The 25,511-nt window shown below is 42.6% G+C and overlaps 1 protein-coding gene across 1 annotated transcript in view; it reads right to left on the minus strand.

Moving 5' to 3' along the window:
• LOC126335512 (serine protease snake-like) overlaps nt 1–25,511 on the minus strand; it is a 205,031-nt gene that overhangs the window by 93,330 nt on the left and 86,190 nt on the right. The gene's annotated exons all lie outside the window — the stretch shown is intronic.

Consider the following 25,511-nt stretch of genomic DNA (forward strand, 5'->3'; position numbering starts at 1 on the left):
AGAGGGAACCGGAGACATCAGAAAGGAGACAATCCATAGATGAATTTATGGCGATGGCAAACAGTACAACACTCTGAAAGGAGCCCTGGGGCACCCCATTTTCTTGGGAGAAAGTACAGGAGAGAGTGGTGTGCACCCACAGCTGAAAGGTGCGCTCTGCCATAAATTCACAAACAAAAAGAGGTAGCTGACCTCAAAAGCCCCGAGAGAACAGTGTGCGGAGTATGCCTGTTCTCCAACAGATATTATATGCTCTCTCCATATCAAAAAATATTGCTATTGTTTGGCATTTCCAAAGAAAATTGTTCATGATATAAATGGAGAGAGCAACAAGATGGTCAACTGCAGAATGATGCTTTCGGAAACCATATTGGGCAGGTGTTAAGAGGTTTTGGGACTCCAGCCACCAACCTGAAAGGCAATTCACCATACACCCCGAAACCTCGCATACACCACCCGTAAAATATATGGGGCAATAGCTAGAGGGGAGATGTTTGTCTTTTCCAGGTTTCGGAACAGGAATGACGATAGCTTCCAACCATCTTCTGGGAAAGGTACTGTCTATTATAAAGGCGAAGGAGATAACACAGACTACGGTATGATAAAAGCATCAACATCTGGACGTGGATGCCATGTGGTCCTGGGGAGTAAGAGCAAGAGTGTTCCTGCATAGAGAAAACAATATTATAGCTTTCGCGATTTTGAGAAGAGAAAGCAAGAAGTCTCATTTCTGCTGCCCATTCCTTTGGGAAAAAGGCTGGCAGGTACTTTGAAGAGCTCGAAATCTCAGCAAAGTGTTGACCCAGTGAGTTAGAAATTGCGACTGGGATCACTAAGGTATCAGGTGCGACACTGAGCCCAGAGATCGGGGAGAAACTAGACATGCCAAATAACAATCGAATTTGAATCCAAACTACAGATGAGGAAGTGAAGAATTAAAGGAGCTGATAAAGAAGTCCTATCTTGCGTTCTTGCTATCGTGGATGATGCCACAGCATTGCACACATAATTGCTTGTAGCAGATACAACTGGCCAATGTAGGATGGTGGCAGGAAATGTGAAGCGCACGTCTCCGCTTGCGTACTGTGTCACAGTACATCTCGTTACACCAAGGAACTGGGAAGGGGGGCGGGGCAGAGGCAAAGAGGAGGTACAAGGTATTGAACATATCGCAGCTGTAAGAATAATTTCTGTAACATGAGTGACCTGATCGTCAATGCTAGCAAAGTGATGGTCATCGAATGTCGCTAGAGAGGAGGAAAGTGTCCAATTGGCTTGGAAAAACTTCCAGCATCTTGGGCACATAGATGGCAGTTGAGGCTGTAATCGAAGGACACATGGAAATTGGTCACTCAAGTGTGTACCAGCAAGAGTGAACCATTCATAGCGCCAAGCTAGCTGAACAGTACTGACTGAAAGGTCCAAATGAGAGAAGTTTGACGTGGAGGCAGACAAAAATGTAGGTTCCCCACTGTTGAGGCAAACAAGATCCACTTGGTGGTAGAGGTCAATCAATAGGGAGCCTTGCAGACAAGGATGCGGAGAGCCCCAAAGCAGGTGATGGGCAGTGAAGTCCCCAACCAGCAAACAGAGGGGCAGGAGCTGACCAAGGAGATGAAGGAGATTGGCTGTTGCCATTGGTGTGGACGATGGAATGTGTATGGTACAAAGGGAGAAGATGTATCCAGAAAGGGAAAGACGTAGAGTGGCAGCTTGGAAGGAACTGTTTAAGGGGATTGAGTGATAATGGACAGTATCATGGTGAAGAATCGTAAGTCCCCTGTGTGCCGGAGTGCCATCAACAGAGCGGAGATCAAACGAGACCAATTGGAAATGAGGGAAGACAAAACAGTCATGGAGATGTAGCTTTGTTTCCTTAAGACAGAAGTTGACCGGGGAGTAGGATCATAAGAGGATCGACAATTCATCCCAAATGCAGAAAATTCCACAGATATTCCAATAGATAATTGACACAGGGCAGACAGAAAGGGGAAAATCTCAGCTCTGTTGCCGTCAACTCAATGATCACTGAGAGCTGGCAGCCGATGGTGTGGAATGGCATTCAGCCAAAGGCAGAAGATCCTGATCCATAGGTTGCTCAGAGGCAGCTCCTGCCACCAGTGATCGGCTGGTGGATCCGCCACCAGCGCCACATCTCAGCGACACGGAAGATGGTCGAGAACGGCTACCACTGACTGGCGCTGTAGATGAGACACTCCTTGGCAGAGAAGGAGAGGAACTTCATTTCTTTTGAGCCTTCTTGGAAGCAGGACAGTGAGAGGAGAGAGCAATCGATGGTTGAGAGGTTGGGGTACGTAAAAAAGTCCGGGCATCTGATTTTGGGGCCCATGATTTAGCAAGAGCCAATGAAGGGTGAGCTTGAGAGTGATTGTGGATGTAAGGGCGAACTGAAATGATGTCATATTCCACTTTAATGTTCGATGGAAGTTGAACTCCGTCAAATGTTAAGAAGAGACTTGGTACCAAGTCCTAGTCAACCCTTTTCATGACTCGATGTATGGCCATTATGCCCTTGTCAGACTGGTAGTGTTAAATGTCCTCATTGGATAATCCATTGAGTGAGCAAGTATAAACCACCCCGCGTGATGAATTTAAAGTACGGAGTACCTCCACCCAGACAGGGAAGGTGTGTAGCAGTGTAGTTTGCAGTAATTTTTGTGCCTGGGGGGCACTGACTTTTTCTTTAACAATGTGCCATTTGGTAATTGGGAGTAAGACTTTACAGGACCTGCAATTGCGTCAACTCCTTTCTGAATAATGAAAGAGTTAACTGCAGAGAAGTCTTGACCTTCGTCAGACTAAGAAACAACTAGGAACTTTGGCACTGATGGAAGAATTGTCCTTGGCTGAGACTCATCTAGCATTCTCTTGTAGGCAGAAGTTGTATGAGTAGAGGAAACCATTGCAAAAATATCCCCAATGGTTACCAGCGTCTTCAGTGGTGCACTCCTTCCTCATGGGGCCCCTCTCTGAGAGCACTCCCGCCTTAGTTGACTGTCCACACCTCAGCTCACACCTCTCAAGAAACAGACGGAGGGACCAATCGGCACATTCGAAAGGAACCACCGTGGGTAATCACCCCTCTCTGGGCATGGCCTTTACCAGGGTGGCGGGGAATTATGAATTACCCCTCACCGGCTATGTGTGGCAACACGTGGGTTGGCCTTCAGACAGGCACAAGGAGGAAAGAAAGAGAAAGGGGGAAACAAAGAAAAGGAAAGAAGAGGGGTCTCAAATGCCACAGTGAAGACAAGGGTGAAGAGAAAAAGCAAGGAAAAGAGAAGGACAAAGAGAGGACAGAGACTTTCCAGTAGAGAGAACAAAGAAGAGAAACTATGTCTTACGGTTACAAACATCCATTTCCAGACGTAGGCACGAAACACGCTCCCAAATAGAGGGAGAAGGGGAAGAGATGAGGCGGCGGGGGGGGGGGGGTGGAAGGGGGGGGAGGTGGCGGGGAAGGATGGGTTGACAGGGAGGGATGTGGAAAAGGAAGGTATGCAGCCTGGAAAGGAAAGAGAGCAACACTAGTTCGGGGTCCCATGTTCGCCATGCACGTATCCACAGAGGAGTTGTGGACCCCCTGGGGGGCGTATGACATTGTAGTTCTGTCAGAGACAGCAAAGGACTTGGAAGATCAGTTGAACGGAATGGACAGTGTCTTGAAAGAGGGATAAAAGATGAACATCAACAAAATCAAACGAGGATAATGGAATGTAGTCAAATTAAATCAGGTGATGCTGAGGGAATTAGATTAGGAAATGAGACACTCAAAGTAGTAAATGAGTTTTGCTATTTGGGGAGGAAGATAACTGATGATGGTTGAAGTAGAGAGGATATAAAATGTAGACTGGCAATGGCATGGAAAGCATTTCTGAAGAAGCGAAATTTGTTAACATCGAGTACAGATTTAAGTGTAAGAAAGTCATTTCTAAAAGTATTTGTATGGAGTGTAGCCATGTATGGAAGTGAAACGTGGATGATAACTAATTTAGACAAGAAGACAACAGCTTTCAAAATGTGTTTCTACAGAAGAATGCTGAAGATTAGATGAGTAGGTTACATAACTAATGAGGAGGTACTGAATAGAATTGGGGAGAAGAGGCATTTGTGGCACAACATCATTAGAAGAATGGATCTATTGGTAGGGCACGTTCTGAGGCATCAAGGGATCACCAATTTAGTATTGGAGGATAGTGTGGAAGGTTTGTTTGTTTTATTTTAGGGCGCAAAAAACAACTGGGGTCATACACGCCCAAGTCAAAACGATAGAACACCAACACAGAGACGAGAAAAACAACTATAATTCAGATCCAATACACAGAACAGGAGACAGCTAAAATAGGCACATGGAAAGAGGGCTAAAAAACACATAAAAATGGAGATTGAAAACTAAAAATTAAATGGCCTTCGCCATATTGCTTTGGTGAATAACAATGGCTAAAAAGGCAGTGCCCAATATGCGGCCAAGTTAAAATAATCTCCTCCCGGCGGAAGAGCCTAGAGCAGTCGTCCAAGGTGCCGAGAGAGCTTAATAAGCCGAAGCTTATTCCCATAAAGGGAGGACCATTGGCGACGCCAAAGCGACACCACCTCCTGACAGACGACAATGCAGAGATCATCGGAGGGAATATAGGTACTCAAAGGCTGAGGTAAGGACTGCAGCCTTGGCAGCAGCGTCAGCAGCCTCGTTTCCTGGCAGACCGACATGACCAGGTACCCACAGAAACATGACATTGGCTCCACCAAGAATGAGCAAGTAACAGTTTTCCTGGACCTGCTGCAGTGTACAGCACAGAGAGACTTTTGAGGGCTGAGTGATTCTGGGCAGAGGACACAATTGGAAAGGCTTTGTCACCAGATGTACTTCATGGCCTGATACAAGGTGAAAAGCTCGGCTGTAAATACTGAGGACTGTGCCTGAAGCCAATGTTGAAAGACATGGGTGCCAATGACAAAGGCACACCCAACCCCAAAGTCAGTCCAAGAGCCACCAGTGTATACAAAGACACAATCGCTAAGTTCCATGCGAAGGTCATGAAACTGAAGGCGATAGACCAAGGCTAAGCTAGTGTCCTTAGGAAGTGAATGAAGGCCAAGGTTAATATGGGCCGCTTCAAGAAGCCAAGGTAGTGAAGGGTTCACACCCAGTGGGAAGGTTGCAGGTAGCGTGAAATTAAGCCGCATTAGCGAGTGGCAAAAGCGAACTCCAGGAGGTAACAGAGAAGAGGGGCAAGTCCCATACTGACGATCAAAGCAAACATCAAAGAAGGAGGCATAGGTGGGGTGGCCATGCATGGCAGACAAACGGCATGCATACCTGCTGAGGAGAAAACCACTGCGGTAGGACAGTGGTAGTTCAGCAGCTTCAGCATACAGACTCTCAACCAGGCTGGTGAAAAAGACACCCGTGGCCAAACAGATGCCATGACGATGGACAGTGTTGAGATGGCGTAAAAGGGATGGGCATGCAGATGCACATCAAAGCACCCGTAGTCGAGTTTCAAACTGACAAGAAACTGGTGCAAATGGAGGAGGGTGGTTTGATCGGCACCCCAAGGAATACTATTAAGAACACGTAGGACATTGAGCAACAATGAACAGCAGGCTGCGAGGTAAGAGACATTGGAGGACCAAGAGAGTTTTCTATCGAGCATGAGCCCCAGAAATTTTGTAGTGTCAGCAAATGGAAGGGCAATATGCCCAAGATGTAGAGATGGTGGGAGACGGTTTTGTGAGTGGAAAAGTGAAAGATATTGGCAATACTTCAGGAGTGGAGATGATAAAGACAGTGCTGAACTGAAGGCGACACTCAGAGAGACAGGTCCTTGAAGAACTGCAGTAGGACAGAATTCTGAGGCACACCATTTTCCTGAATAAAGGTGTCCAACAAGGCAGGACCCACATGTACCCTGAAAACTTGGTCTCATAAAAATGCCCAAAGAAAACAGCCCACACAAGCCCCACTTGTAAAGAATACGGAGGATACCAGTTCTCCAGCAGGTATCATAGGCCTCCAAATCGAAAAAAAACAGCCACAGTCTGGGATTTCCACGGAAAACCATTCATAGCAAGCGTGGACAAAATAATGAGATTGTCAACTGCAGAATGCCGCACTCTAAATCCACACTAAGCATTCATGAATAAATGGCAAGACTCAAGCCACCACACCAGTCGGGCATGAACCATATATTCCATCATCTTACAAACGCAGCTGGTAAGAGTGATGGGATGGTAGCTAAAAGGAAGGTATTTGTCCTTATCAGGTTTAGGTATGGGTGTGACGGTGGCTTCACGCCAGCAGCCAGGAAATGTGCCCTCAGCCCAGATGTGATTGTACGTGTGAATGAGAAAGTGCTTGCCTGCAAGAGAGAGGTGCTGGAACATCTGAATGTGGATGGCGTCTGGTCCTGGGGTGGAGGACTGGGATGAACTGAGAGCATGATCTAGCTCCCTCATAGTGAAGGCGGCAGTGTAGCACTCACAATTCGGAGAGGAGAAGGGTATTGCCCAAGTCTCCTCCACTCGTTTCCGATGGATGAAGGCAGGGTGATAGTGGGAAGAGCTCAAAACTTCCACAAAATGGCAGCCCAAGGTGTTGGAGATAGCAAAAGGACCCATGATGACATCGGCACCTACTGTCAGGCCGGATGTGGTTCCAGAGAGTCATCGGAGGTTGGCCCAAACGACAGAGGAAGGTGTGGAACTGTTAAAAGAACTAGTGTAGGAAATCCACCTAGCTCTTTTGCTATCCTGAAGAACTCAATGACACTTAGCACACATCTGTTTATAATGAATGCAGTTTTCCAGCATAGGGTTGCAGTTGAAAATGCAGAGAGCACATCTCCGTGCCCAAATTGCACCGTGGCATGCCTCAGTCCACCACGGGACTGGGACATGATGTGGTAAAGAGGAATTGTGAGGAACAGAACATTCTGCAGCAGTAAGGATAACGTTGGTGTGATAGTCCACCTGGTCATCACAACTGGGGAAATCTTGTTCTGCGAAGGTCGCCAGAGAGGAGTAAAGCAGCCAGTCAGCTTTAGTAAGCTGCCATTTGGGCGTGCATGTGGATGGGTTAGGATTCAGCAGATGGAGAGCCCATGGGAAATGGTCCCTCAAATAGGCGTCAGAAAGAACGGACAACTCAAGACGATGGGGAAGCTGGGCATTGCAAAAGGATAGGTCCAAATGGAAAGTGTGCAAGGAGTCAGAAAGGAAAGTGGGAGCTCCAGTGTAAAAGCAGAAGAGGTTGAGTTGGTTAAGAAGGTCAGCCAAGAGCGCACCTCTCTGGCATGACCCAGGAGAATCCTCAAAGGGGATGATGTGCATTAAAGTCACTGAGTAGTAAAATAGGGGGAGAGAGCTGCCCAATAAGCTGAAAGAAGTCTGCTAGGGTGACATTTAAGGATGGAGGTATGTAAATGGTATAAAGGGAGAAAGTCAGATGGGGAAGGAAAAGGCAAATGGCAACAGCTTGAAGGTGGGTAGGCAGGGAGATGGGTTGACTATGAAGATCATCCTGTATAAGCAGCATGATGACCCCATGAGATGGGATGCCGACCTCAGGGGGAAGGTCAAAATGAATTGGTAAGTAATGGGAAAGCTCAAAGTGGTCTTGAGGGCTCAGGGCGTAATTTCATTTCCTTAAGGCAGAGTACAAGGGGATGCTGCAATGCTAGAAGCAGCTGTAAATCCTCTTTGTGAGACTGAAGGCTGTGAACATTCCATTGGAGGACAGTAATGAGGCGGAAGAGATTTAGTGGTCTCAACTCGGCAGCTGCTAAGGTACAGTTGGTGTAGAGTCGCTACTATAGGGCATAGAGGCAGGAGGACCCTGCTCCATGGGATCCACAGAAGCATCAGTGTGCTCGTGCGGTCAGTTTGTGGAGTCCAACGTTGAAAAACGGTTTGTGATGTGCACTGGCGAGACAGAGGTCGGCGGGCTAAGTGACCACGTGGCAACACCATCAAGCCGATCTTCGAGTTGGTGAAGGAGAAGGCCATTTGTCTTTAGCAGACTTCTTTGAGCCCTTCTGGTTAGAGGAAGACTTGGATGTTTGGCTGGAGGGATGAAGGAAGTCTTCTCAGGAGTACTCCTTCTGTCCTTTCCTGCCAGATGGCTGTGTAATGGGTAGCTTCGCCCCTTTAGGCCAGAGTTTGACGGCTTGTTACACAGCGGGATGGGGCAACGGGCGATGCTACTTTGACACTGGGTAACTTCACAACCTCAGGGCCAAATTTGAGGTTGCATGTCTGTGTGGCCATGTCCTTTATGGAGCAAGGTGTAACAAGAACACAACTATAGGTGCCAGATGGGAGAACACAGGATTTTTGGCTAGCCAGTAATTTGTGAGCTACTGGGTAAGGCACTTTTGCCTTTACCCAAATTTCTTGAACAGCCTGCTCATCTAGATACAGCGGGGAGAAGGAGGCAGACATTGGCACTCATGTGCATCCCTGCCACAGGTTTTGCATTTGGCTGGGTGGCATCAGATTCAGAATGTATGGCTGGACTCTGATGGTTTCAGTGCGGGTGGGCACCAAGGAGGAACTGACCTTTTTCATTACATGATGGACAGCAATGACACCCTGATAAAAGAGGTAATATTGTATTTCGGCCTCGATAGACCATCAAGCAGCCTCGACACAAACAGGATAGTCCTGGAGAAGTGAGGCAGCAAGCAGTTGTTGTGCTTGAGAATCAGAAGCCATCTCCAAAAGCAAAGTTCCATTCAGTAAATGAGAGCAGAATTTCACAGGGCCAGCAAATGGCATCAACATCTTTCTGAATAATAAATAGAATATTCGTGGCAAAGGACTGACCATCTTCAGTAAGTGATAATACAAGGAATTGTAGTGCAGTGGGAAGGGTCTTCGAATCAGCAGCCTCATTACGTTTACATTTCGTCGACGTTGATGTGGAAGATGATTGACTCATTGTGAGGAAATCCCCCATGATTGCCAGCATCTTCGAAGGCACGCTCCTTCTGACTGGGGGCCCCCTTCAGAAGGGGTTCTACCCACCTTAGGTGATTGTTCACACCTCAGGTCACACCTCCTGAATACTTGACAGAGGGACCAGTCAGCAATTTGGGAAGGTTACATCTCAGGCAATCACCCCTCCCTGCACCTGGCCTGTACCAGGATTAGATTTAGATTAGATTAGTTTTCGTTCCATAGATCCATGTTGAGGAGATCCTCGTGGATGTGGAACAAGTCACCTTTTTTATTTTATTTTTTTAAGCTGAAATAACAATACTAATAGTATAAATTTATACAACACATCATTTGTTTCTATTAAAAAAATTCGTCAATGGAGTAGAAGGAGTTGGCCACTAGTAAGTCTTTCAGGCTCCTTTTAAACTGGTCTCTACTTGTAACTAAATTTTTTATGTTTGCTGGCAAATTATTGAGGATGAGTGTTCCTGAGTAGGGACCCCTTTTTGAACTAAAGCAAGTGCTTTTAAGTCCTTGTGCAAATCATTTTTGCTCCTGGTATTGTATGTATGAACTGAGCTGTTTGTTGGAGAAAGAGATATATTATTTAGGACAAATTTCATCAAGGAGTAGCCGGCCGCGGTGGTCTCGCGGTTCTAGGCGCGCAGTCCGGAACCGTGCGACTGCTACGGTCGCAGGTTCTAATCCTGCCTCGGGCATGGACGTGTGTGATGTCCTTAGGTTAGTTAGGTTTAAGTAGTTCTAAGTTCTAGGGGACTGATGACCACAGCAGTTGAGTCCCATAGTGCTCAGAGCCATCAAGGAGTAAATATACTGAGAGGCAGTAGTTAGTATACCCAGTTCTTTGAAGAGGTTTCTACAAGACGTCCGTGAGTTTACTCCACAAATAATACGTATTACACGCTTTTGGACTCTGAAAACTTTTGTTTGACTTGAAGAGTTACCCCAAAATATTATGCCATATGACATTATGGAATGAAAGTAGGCAAAGTATGCAAGCTTTTTCACTTTTATGTCGCCTATGTCTGCTAACACTCGAATTGGAAATACAGATTTGTTAAGGCGTTTCTGCAGTTCTGTAGTGTGCTCCTCCCAACTGAATTTATTATCAAGTTGTAATCCCAGGAATTTAAGACTGTCAACCTCTTCTATCTCCTCTTCTTCGTAATTTATGCATATGCTGGGTGGAAACCTCTTACTGGTTCTGAATTGCATATAGTGAGACTTTTCGAAGTTTAATGTCAGTGAGTTGAATTTAAACCATTTATTAACATCCATGAAAATATCATTAGCAGATCTTTCTAGAACTACACTCGACATAATATTTATTGCAATACTTTTGTCATCTGCAAACAAAACGAACTCTGCTTCTGGCAGTGTAACTGATGACAGATCATTAATGTACACAAGAAAAAGCAATAGCCCTAAGATGGATCCTTGTGGGACACCACATGTAATTTCTTCCCATTCTGATGATGGCTGATGACTTAATTCACTAGTCCCTTGCACAGCCACCCTTTGTTTCCTGTTAGCGAGGTATGACTTGAACCATTTTGCAGCACTGCCTGTGACACCATAGAATTCTAATTTATTTAAAAGGATGTTGTGGTTTACATAATCGAATGCCTTTGACAAATCACAGAAAATATCTGATGCTTGTAACTTGTTATTTAATGAATTAAGTACATTTTCACTGTATGTGTAAATAGCCTTTTCGATATCAGAACCCTTCCGAAATCCAAACTGTGTTCTTGATAATATGTTATTTGTGGTCAGATGGTTGAGAAGCTGCCTGTAGATTACTTTTTCTAAAATTTTTGAGAATGCTGGCAAAAGTGAAATCGGTCTGAAGTTTGATGGCATCTCTTTATCCCCTTTCTTGAATAGAGGCTTAACATCTGCATATTTCAGCCAGTCAGGAAATGTCCCAGTTATAATTGACTGGTTACACAAGTAACTTAGAATTGTACTAAACTCACAAGAACATGCCTTAATTAACTTTGTTGATATTTCATCGTAGCCACTAGAATGCTTTGTTTTTAAAGATTTTATTATGGAAGTTATTTATTTTGGTGATTTGAGGGGTTTGTGCGAACCCTACCTGTTGACCGGGGGCTGGGAATTACACGTTACCCAGTCACCTGTTATGCATCAGCACACAGAGAGGAAAGAAAGAAAGAGGATCCTCAAACGCCGAACTGGAGGAACGAGAGAAGAAGGCAAACAAAGAAAGGAAAAGTGAGCAAAAAACAATGGTGAGACTGTTCTTCCGTCAGCAACACACAATACATAACGTATCCAGTAACACCCCAGACATTTTCCCCAAGGGAGGGGAAAAAGAATAGCAACAGGATAGACATACAGCATGGAAGGAAAAAGTGCTGCAAAGGCTGGGGCCCCGTGGTAGCCAAGCACGAACCCACCAAAGAGTGGTGAGCCCCCTGGGGGGTTGTGGAGGGTAAATACCACAGAGGGAGACCAAGAGGTGAGTACACTAAACAGATTCAGAAGGATGTAGGTTACAGTAGTTACTTGGAGATGAAGAAGCTTGCGCAGGGTAGAGTAGCAGGGAGAGCTGCATCAAACCAGTCTGTGGACTGTCGACCATAACAACACACTGCTTATAACATGAGTCATATGTAGAAGCCATTTTGATGCTGCACTATGGCTTTCCATCTGCCAGAATGATTTGAAACTTCACCAGTGCACAGAAAAAACATCAAATGTGAAGCACCAACAAGGATGCTTATCTATGTATATTAATATGTTTAAAAAAAATTGGGTCAAACCTTGTATCTTAGACACTGTAGCTACAAAAAGGCAGACCTTGTTGACAGTGTTAATACAAAGATTAGCAGTCACATCATTATGGCAACCACGGTTATGAAAGTTAATGAATTAGTCAAGAAACTAAGAGAGTGTTTCTACTAAATAGGGCAGATAAGTAGTTGTTAGCATCTCATGTAAACATTGTTAGCATCTCATGTAAACAGTGAACTGACATCTCTCAGTTCCAGTAACATAGATGTAGAGGAACTATGGCCAAAGTTTAAGAAAATTGTATATCGTAGTCTTGAGAGTTACGTACCTAGTAAGTGGATAAAGATGTGAAAGACCCACCATAGTTTAATGACAAAATTTGGAAGATGCTGATGAAGCAAAGACTGTTGCACTATTGGTTTAAAAGAGAGTGCACAAACGACAACAAGCAAAGGTTGGTGGATATTCATGCATCTATGAAAAGATCTATGTGCAAAGCATACGACTACCACCGTAACACCTTAGCAAAAATCTGAAAGAGAACCCTATGTAAGATTGCTAAGAAGGCTTGCATTTAGTCCCTTGTTGACTAGTCTGGCGTGGCAGCTGAGGATAGCAAAACAAAAGCTAAAGTTTTAAAATTCAGTTTCAGATATCATTCACACAGGAGAATCAAATAAACATACTGTCATTTGATCATCGAACAAACTCCCATAAGGATGACTTAGTAATGAGCATCCCTGGCATAGAGAAACAACTAAAAGATTTGAAAGCAAAAAAATCACCAGGTCCAGATGGAGACCCAATTTAGTTTTACAAAGAGTACTCTATGGCATTAGCTCCTTACCTAGATTGCATTTATCTTGAATCTCTCATCCAGCATAAAGTCCCAAGTGACTGGAAAAAAGTGCAGGTGACTCCAGTATTTATGAAGGTTAAAAGAATGGATCCACAAAATTACAGTCTAATCTTGCTACCTACAGTTTTCTGTAGAATCCTTAAACATATGCTCAGTTTGAATATAATAAACTTTCTTGAGACTGATAAGCTTATGTCCACACATCAGCATTGTTTCAGAAATCATCGCTTATATGAAACTCTGCTTCCCCTTTTCTCACATATACAGCATGGTCCATTGATAGCATCAAACGAAAAAACTACAAAAAACGAAACTCGTCTAGCTTGAAGGGGGAAACAAGATGGCACTATGGTTGACCCGCTAGATGGCACTGTTATAGATCAAATGGATATCAACTGCATTTTTTTTTTAAATGTGGACTCCCATTTTTATTACATTTTCGTGTAGTAAGTAAAGAAATATGAATGTTTTAGTTGGACCACTTTTTTTTGCTTTGTGATAGATGGCGCTGTAATAGTCACAAACGTATATGTACAAGGTATCACGTAACATTCCGCCAATGTGGACGGTATTTGCTTTGTGATACATTACCCGTGTTAAAATGGACAGTTTACTAATTGCGGAAAAGGTTGATAATGTGTTTATGTATGGCTATTGTGATCAAAAGGCCCAAAAGGCGTGTGCTATGTATGGTGCTCGGTATCTTTGACGACAGCATCCAAGTGTCCATACCGTTCTCTGGATAGTTAAGTTATTTAAGGAAACAGGAAGTGTTCAGCCACATGTGAAACATCAACCACAACCTGAAACAAATGATGCCCAAGTAGGTGTTTTAGCTCGCATGCGGTTGAAGCGGTATTGAATACCATATTTTATGACAGGTGGATTGGTCATCGAAGCACCATACCATGGCCCACACATTCACCGAATCTGACATCCCCGGATTTCTTTCTGTGGAGAAAGTTGAAGGATATTTGCTATTGTGATCCACCGACAATGCCTGACAACATGCGTCAGTGCATTGTCAATGCACGTGCGAACATTATGGAAGGTGAACTACTCGCTGTTGAGAAGAATGTCGTTACACGTATTGCCAAATGCATTGCGGTTGACGGACATCATTTTGAGCATTTATTGCATTAATGTGGTATTTACAGATAATCACGCTGTAACAGCATGTGTTCTCAGAAATGATAAGTTCACAAAGGTACATGTATCACATTGGAACAACCCAAATAATATGATCAAATGTACCTATGTTCACTATTTTAATTTAAAAAGCCTACCTGTTACCCACAGTTCGTCTAAAATTGTGAGCCATATGTTTGTGACTATACAGCGCCATCTATCACAAAGCCAAAAAAGTGGTGCAACTAAAACATTCATATTTCTTTACATACTACATGAATATGTAATAAAAAATGAAGGTTCCTATTTTTAAAAAATGCAGTTGATATCCGTTTGACCTATGGCAGTGCAACCTAGCGGGCCAACCATAGCGCCATCTGGTTTCCCCCTTCCAGCTAGACAAGTTTTGTTCTTTGTAGTTTTTTTATTTGGCCCTTATTTCATGAGATATTTGGCCTGGTCACGATCAATGGACCACCCATTATACTGCGAACAATGGACGAAGAGCAACTGGCTGATTCCATGTTTCTAAATTTCTGGAAAGCATTTGACATGGTGCCCCACTGCAGGCTGCTAATGAAGGTATGATCATATTGGTTAAGTTCACAGATATGAGAGTGGCTCGAAGGCTTCTGAAGTTGTAAAGCCCAGTATGTTGGCCTCGACAGTGAGTGTCCTTCAGTGACAAGGGTATCATCGGGACTGCCCCAGGAAGTGTGATAGGACCACTATTGTTATCCATAAACGTAAATGATTTGGTGGACAGAGTGGATGGTCATCTGCAGTTGTTTGCAGATGACGCTATCATGTACAGTAAGGCGTTGAAGTGGAGTGACTGTAAAAGGATATAAGATGATGTATACAATACTTCTAGTTCATGTGATGAATAGCAGCTAGTTCTAAATGTGAAAAAATGAAAGTTAATGTAGATCACTATGAAGAACAAACCTGTATTGTTTGGATTCAGTATTACTAGTGTCCTGCTTGGCACAGTCAAGTGGTTTAAATATCTGGGTGTAACGTTGCAGAGTAACATGAAATGAAACGAGCATGTGAGAACTGTGGTAGGGAAGGTGAATGGTCAACTTTGGTTTATTGGGAGCATTTTAGGAAAAAGTGGTTCACCCGTGAAGGAGACCACATAAAGGACACTGGTGCGACCTATTCTTGAGTACTGCTCAAGTGTTTGTGATACGTACCAGGTCAAATCGAAGGAAGACATCAAAGCTTTTCAGAGGCAGGCTGATTGATTTGTTACCAGTAGGTTTGAACAACACACAGGTGTTATGAAGATGTTTCAAGAACTCAAATGGGAAACCCTGAAGGGAAGGTGACTTCTTTTCAAGAAATATGGTTGAGAAAATTTAGAGAACCAACATCTGAAGCTGACTGTCCAAAGATTTTACTGCTGCCATCATACACTGCACCTAAGGGCCACAGACATAAGATTTATGAAACTGGGGCTCATATGGAGGAATACAGACAGTCATTTTCCCCCTCACTATATTTGTGAGTGGACTTTTAGTGAGTCATGCACCGTACGGTGGCTTGCGGAGTATCTACATACATGTAGGTGTAGATGTAGATGCAGATATAGATATAGACAGAATTATTAATTAAATAATAATTAAATTTGTGTCATACCGGAAAAGAGCTGAAGTGTTTGCTCAGAAAAGAAAACTCGCCAAGAGTGGGGTTACCCTGAGAAAAGATCTGACGCGCCAAAGACTAAAAGTCTTGAACGCTGCGTTCACACAGTTCGGCCTTTAAAATGTATGGACCCAGGATGGCAGGATCGTAGTCAAGATGGAAGGAGGGAGGAAAACAGTGACGAACATGTTCGAACTGAAAGACTGAGCGAAATCTCGCGAGACACAGAGTCTCGTATTGTACTCTGTCTAATATAAGTTAATTTTTATTCTTTCTTTTCATTTTTAACATAAATATTGCTTTGTTATTTCTATAAGTACCATAAGTACTCTATTTAAAGTCAGTCAATTGTTTCACATAAATATTGCTTCTTTATTTGTCTATCGTAAGTGCTCATGTATATTCATATTGTCAGTCAAACGGGAATTAACATTCTCCATTAACAGGAATCTCCTTAAAACCGCCTTTCTATATCTGTTATTTTCATCTTCGTCACTACCACCACTACTACTATTATCTTTTTCGTAACCAGTACTGCCACTTTCCATCTTTCTTTTCGCTCCCTTCTCTTATACCTCCAGCCTGTCTTTCACCTTTAACCGACAGACGCTTGAGTCAGCCACGACCTTGGACACAGCCGTAAATATGTCTTCCCCAGCGAAATCCAGCTTTTGTCCCTCTTCCGACCAGCAGGTAAACGGAGCGCGCTCGGTCCTACAGGCGGCCACAATGGGACGGACCGGTTCCGGCGGCGGGCTCTTTGTGGCCCACGCGAACGCGCAGTCGCTAACGGCTCACTTCGACGAGTTCTGTGACCTGTTCTGCCAATCGCTGTTCCACATTATCCTCGACTCTGAAACTTGGTTGAAACCAAATATTTCTTCCGACGCTATCCGAATCACTGGATACTCTCTCCTAAGGGCAGATCGTGAAACACGACACGGGGGTGGTGTGGGTGCCTATGTTCGCTCTGATCTGACACCTACTATACTATGCACTTTGGATGCAAAGGGCGAAGGAGAAGCAGCGTTCTTGCTTTTCAAAATAAATACATCAAATCAGAAACTGCTAATAGGAGTAATCTATAAACCTCCAAACGTCGGTGCCATGTCCTTTCAGTCTGCTCCTCCCTCGCTCATGACACAGTATGAACACAAAATCATTATGGGCGACACAAACATCGACTTACAGTTAAAATCTCCCTCTGCAGAAAAACTAAGGCGACTGTTCCACTCCAATGATATGAGTTTAACACCACTGGACCCAACTCATCACATGCCACACAGCCATACACTCATAGATATAATAGCAACAAAGCGACCAGATAAAATAATTCGCGCCAATCAGACATTCGCTTCAGGACTCTCTAATCATGACGTGATATTCTTAAATTACTCAATGCATACTACCAAAGAAAAATCTCACCTGGTAACCTACAGAAAACTAAAAAATTTTAACCATGAAGTTCTTCAAAAGGATTGCTCAGATATCCCTTGGCATGATATAAGCAATGAACCGACTTTAGACGGAAAAATTAGGGAATTATGTCGTAAAATGATTGCACTGTATGATAAACATGCTCCTCAATGCAATGTCAAGGTAAAGAGAGCTCCCGCTCTGTGGTTCACCACTGCATTACAGTTAATGAATAAACATGATACTGCACATAGGGCCTTCAAGTGTAACCCAACTCCCGAGGCGCAGGAAGCTTATACGAAACTCCGAAACAGAACCAAGCAAAGTGTGAGGAAATCAGACATGCCCGCCCTCTCGTGTACGGCATATCAAAACCTGCTGCACTGTGGAAAAAGCTGCGCAATTTCGGTATAGGGAAGGGAAGATCTGATGGTGCTTATCAAGCGTCTGCAGAAGAATTAAACAATTTCTTCTCAACAGCTGTAAACTGCCACGCAGCGACAAATTACCAGCCCCAAGATATCAATCTCTCGAGAGACACGTTTTTCCTAAAACATGTCACTACCGGCACAGTACACAAGGCAATTATGAGAATCTCTTCCGAGGCAGTAGGAAATGATGGAGTGAGCATTGGCATGATTAAGAACGTCGTTGTTGTTGTTGTTGTTGTTTTCAGTCCTGAGACTGGTTTGATGCAGCTCTCCATGCTACTCTATTCTGTGCAAGCTGCTTCATCTCCCAGTACCTACTGCAACCTACATCCTTCTGAATGTGCTTAGTGTACTCATCTCTCGGTCTCCCTCTACGATTTTTACCCTCCACGCTGCCCTCCAATGCTAAATTTGTGATCCTTTGATGCCTCAAAACATGTCCTACCAACCGATCCCTTCTTCTAGTCAAGTTGTGCCACGAACTTCTCTTCTCCCCAATCCTATTCAATACCTCCTCATTAGTTACGTGATCTATCCACCTTATCTTCAGTATTCTTCTGTAGCACCACATTTCGAAAGCTTCTATTCTCTTCTTGTCCAAACTAGTAATCGTCCATGTTTCACTTCCATACATGGCTACACTCCAAACAAATACTTTCAGAAACGACTTCCTGATACATAAATCTATATTCGATGTTAACAAATTTCTCTTCTTCAGAAACGCTTTCCTTGCCATTGCCAGTCTACATTTTATATCCTCTCTACTTCGACCATCATCAGTTATTTTACTTCCTAAATAGCAAAACTCCTTTACTACTTTAAGTGTCTCATTTCCTAATCTAATTCCCTCAGCATCACCCGATTTAATTTGACTACATTCCATTATCCTCGTTTTGCTTTTGTTAATGTTCATCTTATATCCTCCTTTCAAGACACTGTCCATTCCGTTCAACTGCTCTTCCAAGTCCTTTGCCGTCTCTGACAGAATTACAATGTCATCGGCGAACCTCAAAGTTTTTACTTCGTCTCCATGAATTTTAATACCTACTCCAAACTTTTCTTTTGTTTCCTTTACTGCTTGCTCAATATACAGATTGAATAACATCGGGGAGAGACTACAACCCTGTCTCACTCCTTTCCCAACCACTGCTTCCCTTTCATGCCCCTCGACTCTTATTACTGCCATCTGGTTTCTGTACAAATTATAAATAGCCTTTCGCTCCCTGTATTTTACCCCTGTCACCTTTAGAATTTGAAAAAGAGTATTCCAGTCAACATTGTCAAAAGCTTTCTCTAAGTCTACAAATGCTAGAAACGTAGGTTTGCCTTTTCTTAATCTTTCTTCTAAGATAAGTCGTAAGGTCAGTATTGCCTCACATGTTCCAACATTTCGACGGAATCCAAACTGATCCTCCCCGAGGTCTGCATCTACCAGTTTTTCCATTCGTCTGTAAAGAATTCGCGTTAGTATTTTGCAGCCGTGGCTTATTAAACTGATAGTTCGGTAATTTTCACATCTGTCAGCACCTGCTTTCTTTGGGATTGGAATTATTATATTCTTCTTGAAGTCTGAGGGTATTTCGCCTGTCTCATACATCTTGCTCACCAGCTGGTAGAGTTTTGTCATGACTGGCTCTCCCAAGGCCGTCAGTAGTTCTAATAGAATGTTGTCTACTCCGGGGGCCTTGTTTCGACTCAGGTCTTTCAGTGCTCTGTCAAACTCTTCACGCAGTATCGTATCTCCCATTTCGTCTTCATCTACATCCTCTTCTATTTCCATAATATTGTCCTCAAGTACATCGCCCTTGTATAAACCTTCTATATACTCCTTCCACCTTTCTGCCTTCCCTTCTTTGCTTAGAACTGGGCTGCCATCTGAGCTCTTGATATTCATACACGTGGTTCTCTTCTCTCCAAAGGTCTCTTTCATTTTCCTGTAGGCCGTATCTATCTTACCCCTAGTGAGATAAGCTTCTACATCCTTACATTTGTCCTCTAGCCATCCCTGTTGAGCCATTTTGCACTTCCTGTCGATCTCATTTTTGAGACGTTTGTATTCCTTTTTGCCTGCTTCATTTACTGCATTTTTATATTTTCTCCTTTCATCAATTAAATTCAATATTTCTTCTGTTACCCAAGGATTTCTAGCAGCCCTCGTCTTTGTACCTACTTTATCCTCTGCTGCCTTCACTACTACATCCCTCAGAGCTACCCATTCTTCTTCTACTGTATTTCTTTCCCCTATTCCTGTCAATTGTTCCCTTATGCTCTCTCTGAAACTCTGTACAACCTCTGGTTCTTTCAGTTTATCCAGGTCCCATCTCCTTAATTTCTCACATTTTTGCAGTTTCTTCAGTTTTAATCTACAGGTCATAACCAATAGATTGTGGTCAGAGTCCACATCTGCCCCTGGAAATGTCTTACAACTTAAAACCTGGTTCCTAAATCTCTGTCTTGCCATTATATAATCTATCTGATACCTTTTAGTATCTCCAGGGTTCTTCCACGTATACAACCTTCTTTCATGATTCTTAAACCAAGTGTTAGCTATGATTAAGTTGTGCTCTGTGCAAAATTCTACCAGGCAGCTTCCTCTTTCATTTCTTAGCCCCAATCCATATTCACCTACTATGTTTCCTTCTCTCCCTTTTCCTACACTCGAATTCCAGTCACCCATGACTATTAAATTTTCGTCTCCCTTCACTACCTGAATAATTTCTTTTATTTCATCGTACATTTCTTCAATTTCTTCATCATCTGCAGAGCTAGTTGGCATATAAACTTGTACTACTGTAGTAGGTGTGGGCTTCGTATCTATCTTGGCCACAATAATGCGTTCACTATGCTGTTTGTAGTAGCTTACCCGCATTCCTGTTTTCCTATTCATTATTAAACCTACTCCTGCATTACTCCTATTTGATTTTGTGTTTATAACCCTGTAGTCACCTGACCAGAAGTCTTCTTCCTCCTGCCACCGAACTTCACTAATTCCCACTATATCTAACTTTAACCTATCCATTTCCCTTTTTAAATTTTCTAACCTACCTGCCCGATTAAGGGATCTGACATTCCACGCTCCGATCCGTAGAACGCCAGTTTTCTTTCTCCTGATAACGACGTAGACACTATTATTCCAGTTATCACAGACATCTTCAACCTGTCTCTTGTGAGTAATACATATCCTACTGAGTGGAAGCAAAGTTTAATTCAACCTATACCCAAGACTGACAACCCTAAGTCGCGAGGTGACTACAGGCCGATCAGCAAACTACCTGCAATATCTAAAACCCTAGAAAACATCGTCCATGAACAGCTGATGGATTACCTCAAAACTCATAACATCCATGACAAATATCAGTCAGGCTTTCGAAAGCGCCATAGTACAGCAACTGCATTAATCAAAGTAACCGATGACATTAAACATGCTATGGACAGGCGTGAAGCTACCATCCTAACACCGCTTGACTTAAGCAAGGCTTTTAATACAGTTGACTTTGATATATTACTAATTAAAATGAAACAGCTGAATTTGTCAAACAGCGCAATACACTGGTTCGACAGCTACCTCAAAAACAGAAGTCAACAATCATTTGTGGGTCAGAAAGTCATCATGGAAAAACGTGCGCTCTGAAGTTCCCCAAGGCTCCGTCCTTGGTCCATTACTCTTCTCACTGTACATTAATGATATTTCTTCAGTGATTCACTCCTGCAACTACCATCTATATGCCGACGACATCCAACTGTACATAAGTGCAAGCTCCAAGAACATTGCTGACGCAGTAGCGAGTATGAATGCAGATCTTTGTTCTGTTTCTCGATGGGAACAGAACCTAGGTCTGAAACTAAACCCCAAGAAATCCCAGGTCATGCATATATCTCATCCAAAATTAATCAGCCAGTACTTTCGCGAAACAGTCCCTCAAATACTCCTCAATGGCACCCAACTAACATACCAAAAAACAGTAAAAGATCTTGGAATAATCTTGAATGAACACCTAAACTGGGAAGAACAAACAGTCACAGCTAGCCGGAAATCGCTCTCCTCCCTACATGCAATTCAAAAATTTAGAAAAATATTTCCAACCCATGTTAAACAAAAATTAGTCCAAACACTAGTTCTGCCTAATCTTGACTACTGTGATGTAGTTCAACACGGCACAAACAGTGAAAATTCGAGATGCCTCGAGCTAGTGATGAATGCTTGCGTTAGATACGTGTGCAATATACGGTTGTATGATCATTTCAGTCCTTCATACTCCCAGCTAGGTTGGATACGCCCTCATAAGGCACGCGATCTCCATACAATGTGCTTACTTAATCTATTTCTTAGCCACTGATGCCCCCAATACTTATCTTCTGAACACCTATCATCATTCCACAACCACAATACCAGATTGGACACATCTAGCATCTTGGCTGTACCTTTACCTAACACAAAATCTTTCTCCGTGTCATTCTCCATCTCAGCCATACGACTATGAAACACGCTCCCCTGTGATCTGCGTCTTATCCAGAACCACTCAACATTTAAGAGGGACTCAAAACTTACATATTAGGGACGGTATAGCCACCATTGTTGTGCCCCTCTCATCTCCTTCTTTCTCCTCTCCATCATAGCTTCGAATTTTACCATTCTGTTTTTCTTCCTGAAGAGAGGCAGCAGTCTTTTCAGTAGTTGGAAGGGCAACAGTCTGGATGATTGACTGATCTGGCCTTGTAACAATAACCAAAACGGCCTTGCTGTGTTGATACTGCGAACGGCTGAAAGCAAGGGGAAATTACAGCCGTAATTTTTCCCAAGGGCATGCAGCTTTACTGTATGATTAAATGATGATGGCGTCCACTTGGGTAAAATATTCCGGAGGTAAAATAGTCCCCCATTCGGATCTCTGGGCGGGGACTACTCAAGAATATGTCGTTATCAGGAGAAAGAAAACTGGTTTTCTACGGATCAGAGCGTGGAATGTCAGATCCCTTAATCAGGCAGGTACGTTAGAAAATTTAAAGAGGGAAATGGATAGGTTAAAGTTAGATATAGTGGAAATTAGTGAAGTTTGGTGGCAGGAGGAACAAGACTTTTGGTCAGGTGAACACAGGGTTATAAACACAAAATCAAATAGGGGTAATGCAGGAGTAGGTTTAATAATGAATAGGAAAATAGGAATGCGGGTAAGCTACTACAAACAGCATAGTGAAAACATTATTATGGCCAAGTTGGATACGAACCCCACACCTATTACAGTAGTACAAGTTTATATGCCAACTAGCTCTGCAGATGACGAAGAAATTGAAGAAATTTATGATGAAATAAAAGAAATTATTCAGATAGTGAAGGGAGACGAAAATTTAATAGTCATGGGCGATTGCAATTCGAGTGTAGGAAAAGGGAGAGATGGAAACGTAGTAGGTGAATATGGATTGAAGCTATGAAATGAAAGAGGAAGCCGCCTCGTAGAATTTAGCACAGAGCACAACTTAAGTCATAGCTAACACTTGGTTTAAGAACCATGAAAGAAGGTTGTATACATGGAAGAACCCTGGAGATACTAAAAGGTATCAGATATATTATATAATGGTAAGACAGAGATTTAGGAACCAGGTTTTAAATTGTAAGACATTTCCAGGGGCAGATGTGGACTCTGACCACAATCTATTGGTTATGACCTGTAGATTAAAACTGAAGAAACTGCAAAAATGTGAGAAATTAAGGAGATGGGACCTGGATAAACTGAAAGAACCAGAGGTTGTACAGAGTTTCAGGGAGAGCATAAGGGAACAACTGACAGGAATGAGGAAAAAAACACAGTAAAAGAAGAATGGGTAGCTCTGAGGGATGAAGTAGTGAAGGCAGCAGAGGATCAAGTAGGTAAAAAGATGAGGGCTAGTAGAAATCCTTGGTTAACAGAAGAAATATTGAATTTAATTGATGAAAGGAGAAAATATAAAAATGCAGTAAATGAAGCAGGCAAAAAGGAATACAGACGTCTCAAAAATGAGATCGACAGGAAGTGCAAAATGGCTAAGCAGGGATGGCTAGAGGACAAATGTAAGGATGTAGAGGCTTATGTCACTAGGGGTAAGATAGATACTGCCTAGAGGAAAATTAAAGAGACCTTTGGAGATAAAGAGAACCACTTGTATGAACATCAAGAGCTCAGATGGAAACCCAGTTCTAAGCAAAGAAGTGAAGGCAGAAAGGTAGAAGGAGAATATAGAGGGTCTATACAAGGGTGATGTACTTGAGGACAATATTATGGAAATGGCAGAGGATGTAGATGAAGATGAAATTGGAGATACGATATTGCGTGAAGAGTTTGACAGAGCACTGAAAGACCTAAGTTGAAACAAGGCCCCGGAAGTAGACAACATTCTATTAGAACTACTGACAGCCTTAGGAGAGCCAGTCCTGACAAAACTCTACCATCTGGTGAGAAAGATGTATGAGACAGGCGAAATACCCTCAGACTTCAAGAAGAATATAATAATTCCAATCCCAAAGAAAGCAGGTGTTGACAGATGTGAAAATTACCGAACTATCAGATTAATAATTCACAGCTGCAAAATACTAACACGAATTCTTTACAGACGAATGGAAAAACTGGTAGAAGCCGACCTCGGGGAAGATCAGTTTGGATTCCGTAGAAATACTGGAACACATGAGGCAATACTGACCTTACGACTTATCATAGAGGAAAGATTAAGGGAAGGCAAACCTACGTTCCAAGCATTTGTAGGCTTAGAGAAAGCTTTTGACAATGTTGACTGGAATACTCTCTTTCAAATTCTAAAGGTGGCAGGGGTAAAATACAGGGAGCGAAAAGCTATTTACAATTTGTACAGAAAGCAGATGGCAGTTATAAGAGTCGAGGGACATGAAAGGGAAGCAGTGGTTGGGAAGGGAGTGAGACAGGGTTGTAGCCTCTCGCCGATGTTATTCAATCTGTATATTGAGCAAGCGGTAAAGGAAACAAAAGAAAAATTCGGAGTAGGTATTAGAATCCATGGAGAAGAAATAAAAACTTTGAGGTTCGCCAATGACATTGTAATTCTGTCAGAGACAGCAAAGGACTTGGAAGAGCAGTTGAATGGAATGGACAGTGTCTTGAAAGGAGGATATAACATGAAAGGCAACAAAAGAAAAACGAGGATAATGGAATGTAGTCGAATTAAGTCGGGTGAATTAGATTAGGAAGTGAGACACTTAAAGTAGTAAAGGAGTTTTGCTATTTGGGGAGCAAAATAACTGATGATGGTCGAAGTAGAGAGGATATAAAATGTAGACTGGCAATGGCAAGGAAAGCGTTTCTGAAGAAGAGAAATTTGTTAACATCGAATATAGATTTATGTATCAGGAAGTCGTTTCTGAAAGTATTTGTTTGGAGTGTAGCCATGTATGGAAGTGAAACATGGACGATTACTAGTTTGGACAAGAAGAGAATAGAAGCTTTCGAAATGTGGTGCTACAGAAGAATACTGAAGATAAGGTGGATAGATCACGTAACTAATGAGGAGGTATTGAATAGGATTGGGGAGAAGAGAAGTTTGTGGCACAACTTGACTAGAAGAAGGGATCGGTTGGTAGGACATGTTTTGAGGCATCAAAGGATCACAAATTTAGCATTGGAGGGCAGCGTGGAGGGTAAAAATCGTAGAGGGAGACCGACAGATGAATACACTAAGCAGATTCAGAAGGATGTAGGTTGCAGTAGGTACTGGGAGATGAAGAAGCTTGCACAGGATAGAGTAGCATGGAGAGCTGCATCAAACCAGTCTCTGGACTGAAGACCACAACAACAACATTCCTCTTCCTCTAACCTGTCTACCTCTTCTATATCTCTTCCACCTCATTCTATCGTCTTACGTCTCTGCTCGATGAGAATAACTCACAAGCTGCAAGAACATAACGAGAAAATTCCCAACTAGCAATAGGACTGACATTCATAAAAGAAAAATTTGTTTACTTCCATATACATAGTCATTATTATAATAATAATAATTATTATTTTTCTTGATTGTTATATTTACTTTTTGATTGTTATAATTATCATTGTACTACTGTTATAATCTCTATTTTTTTCTTTAACATTAATACTGTATAACACGTTATAAGTCCTTAATGTTCTGTAGAAACTGTAATTTGTTCAATCTGAGTATGCCTGGATAGGTGTAAGAGAGGGCCTGAAATCCCTAATTTTGCCAGGTAAAATAAATGCATAAATAAATAAATAAATGAAACCATAAAAAACAAATGTAATTAGATTTTTTTAAAACTATTTCCAATTCTT

Source organism: Schistocerca gregaria, chromosome 2, assembly GCF_023897955.1.
Source record: "Schistocerca gregaria isolate iqSchGreg1 chromosome 2, iqSchGreg1.2, whole genome shotgun sequence".
In the NCBI taxonomy this organism is placed as follows: domain Eukaryota; kingdom Metazoa; phylum Arthropoda; class Insecta; order Orthoptera; family Acrididae; genus Schistocerca; species Schistocerca gregaria.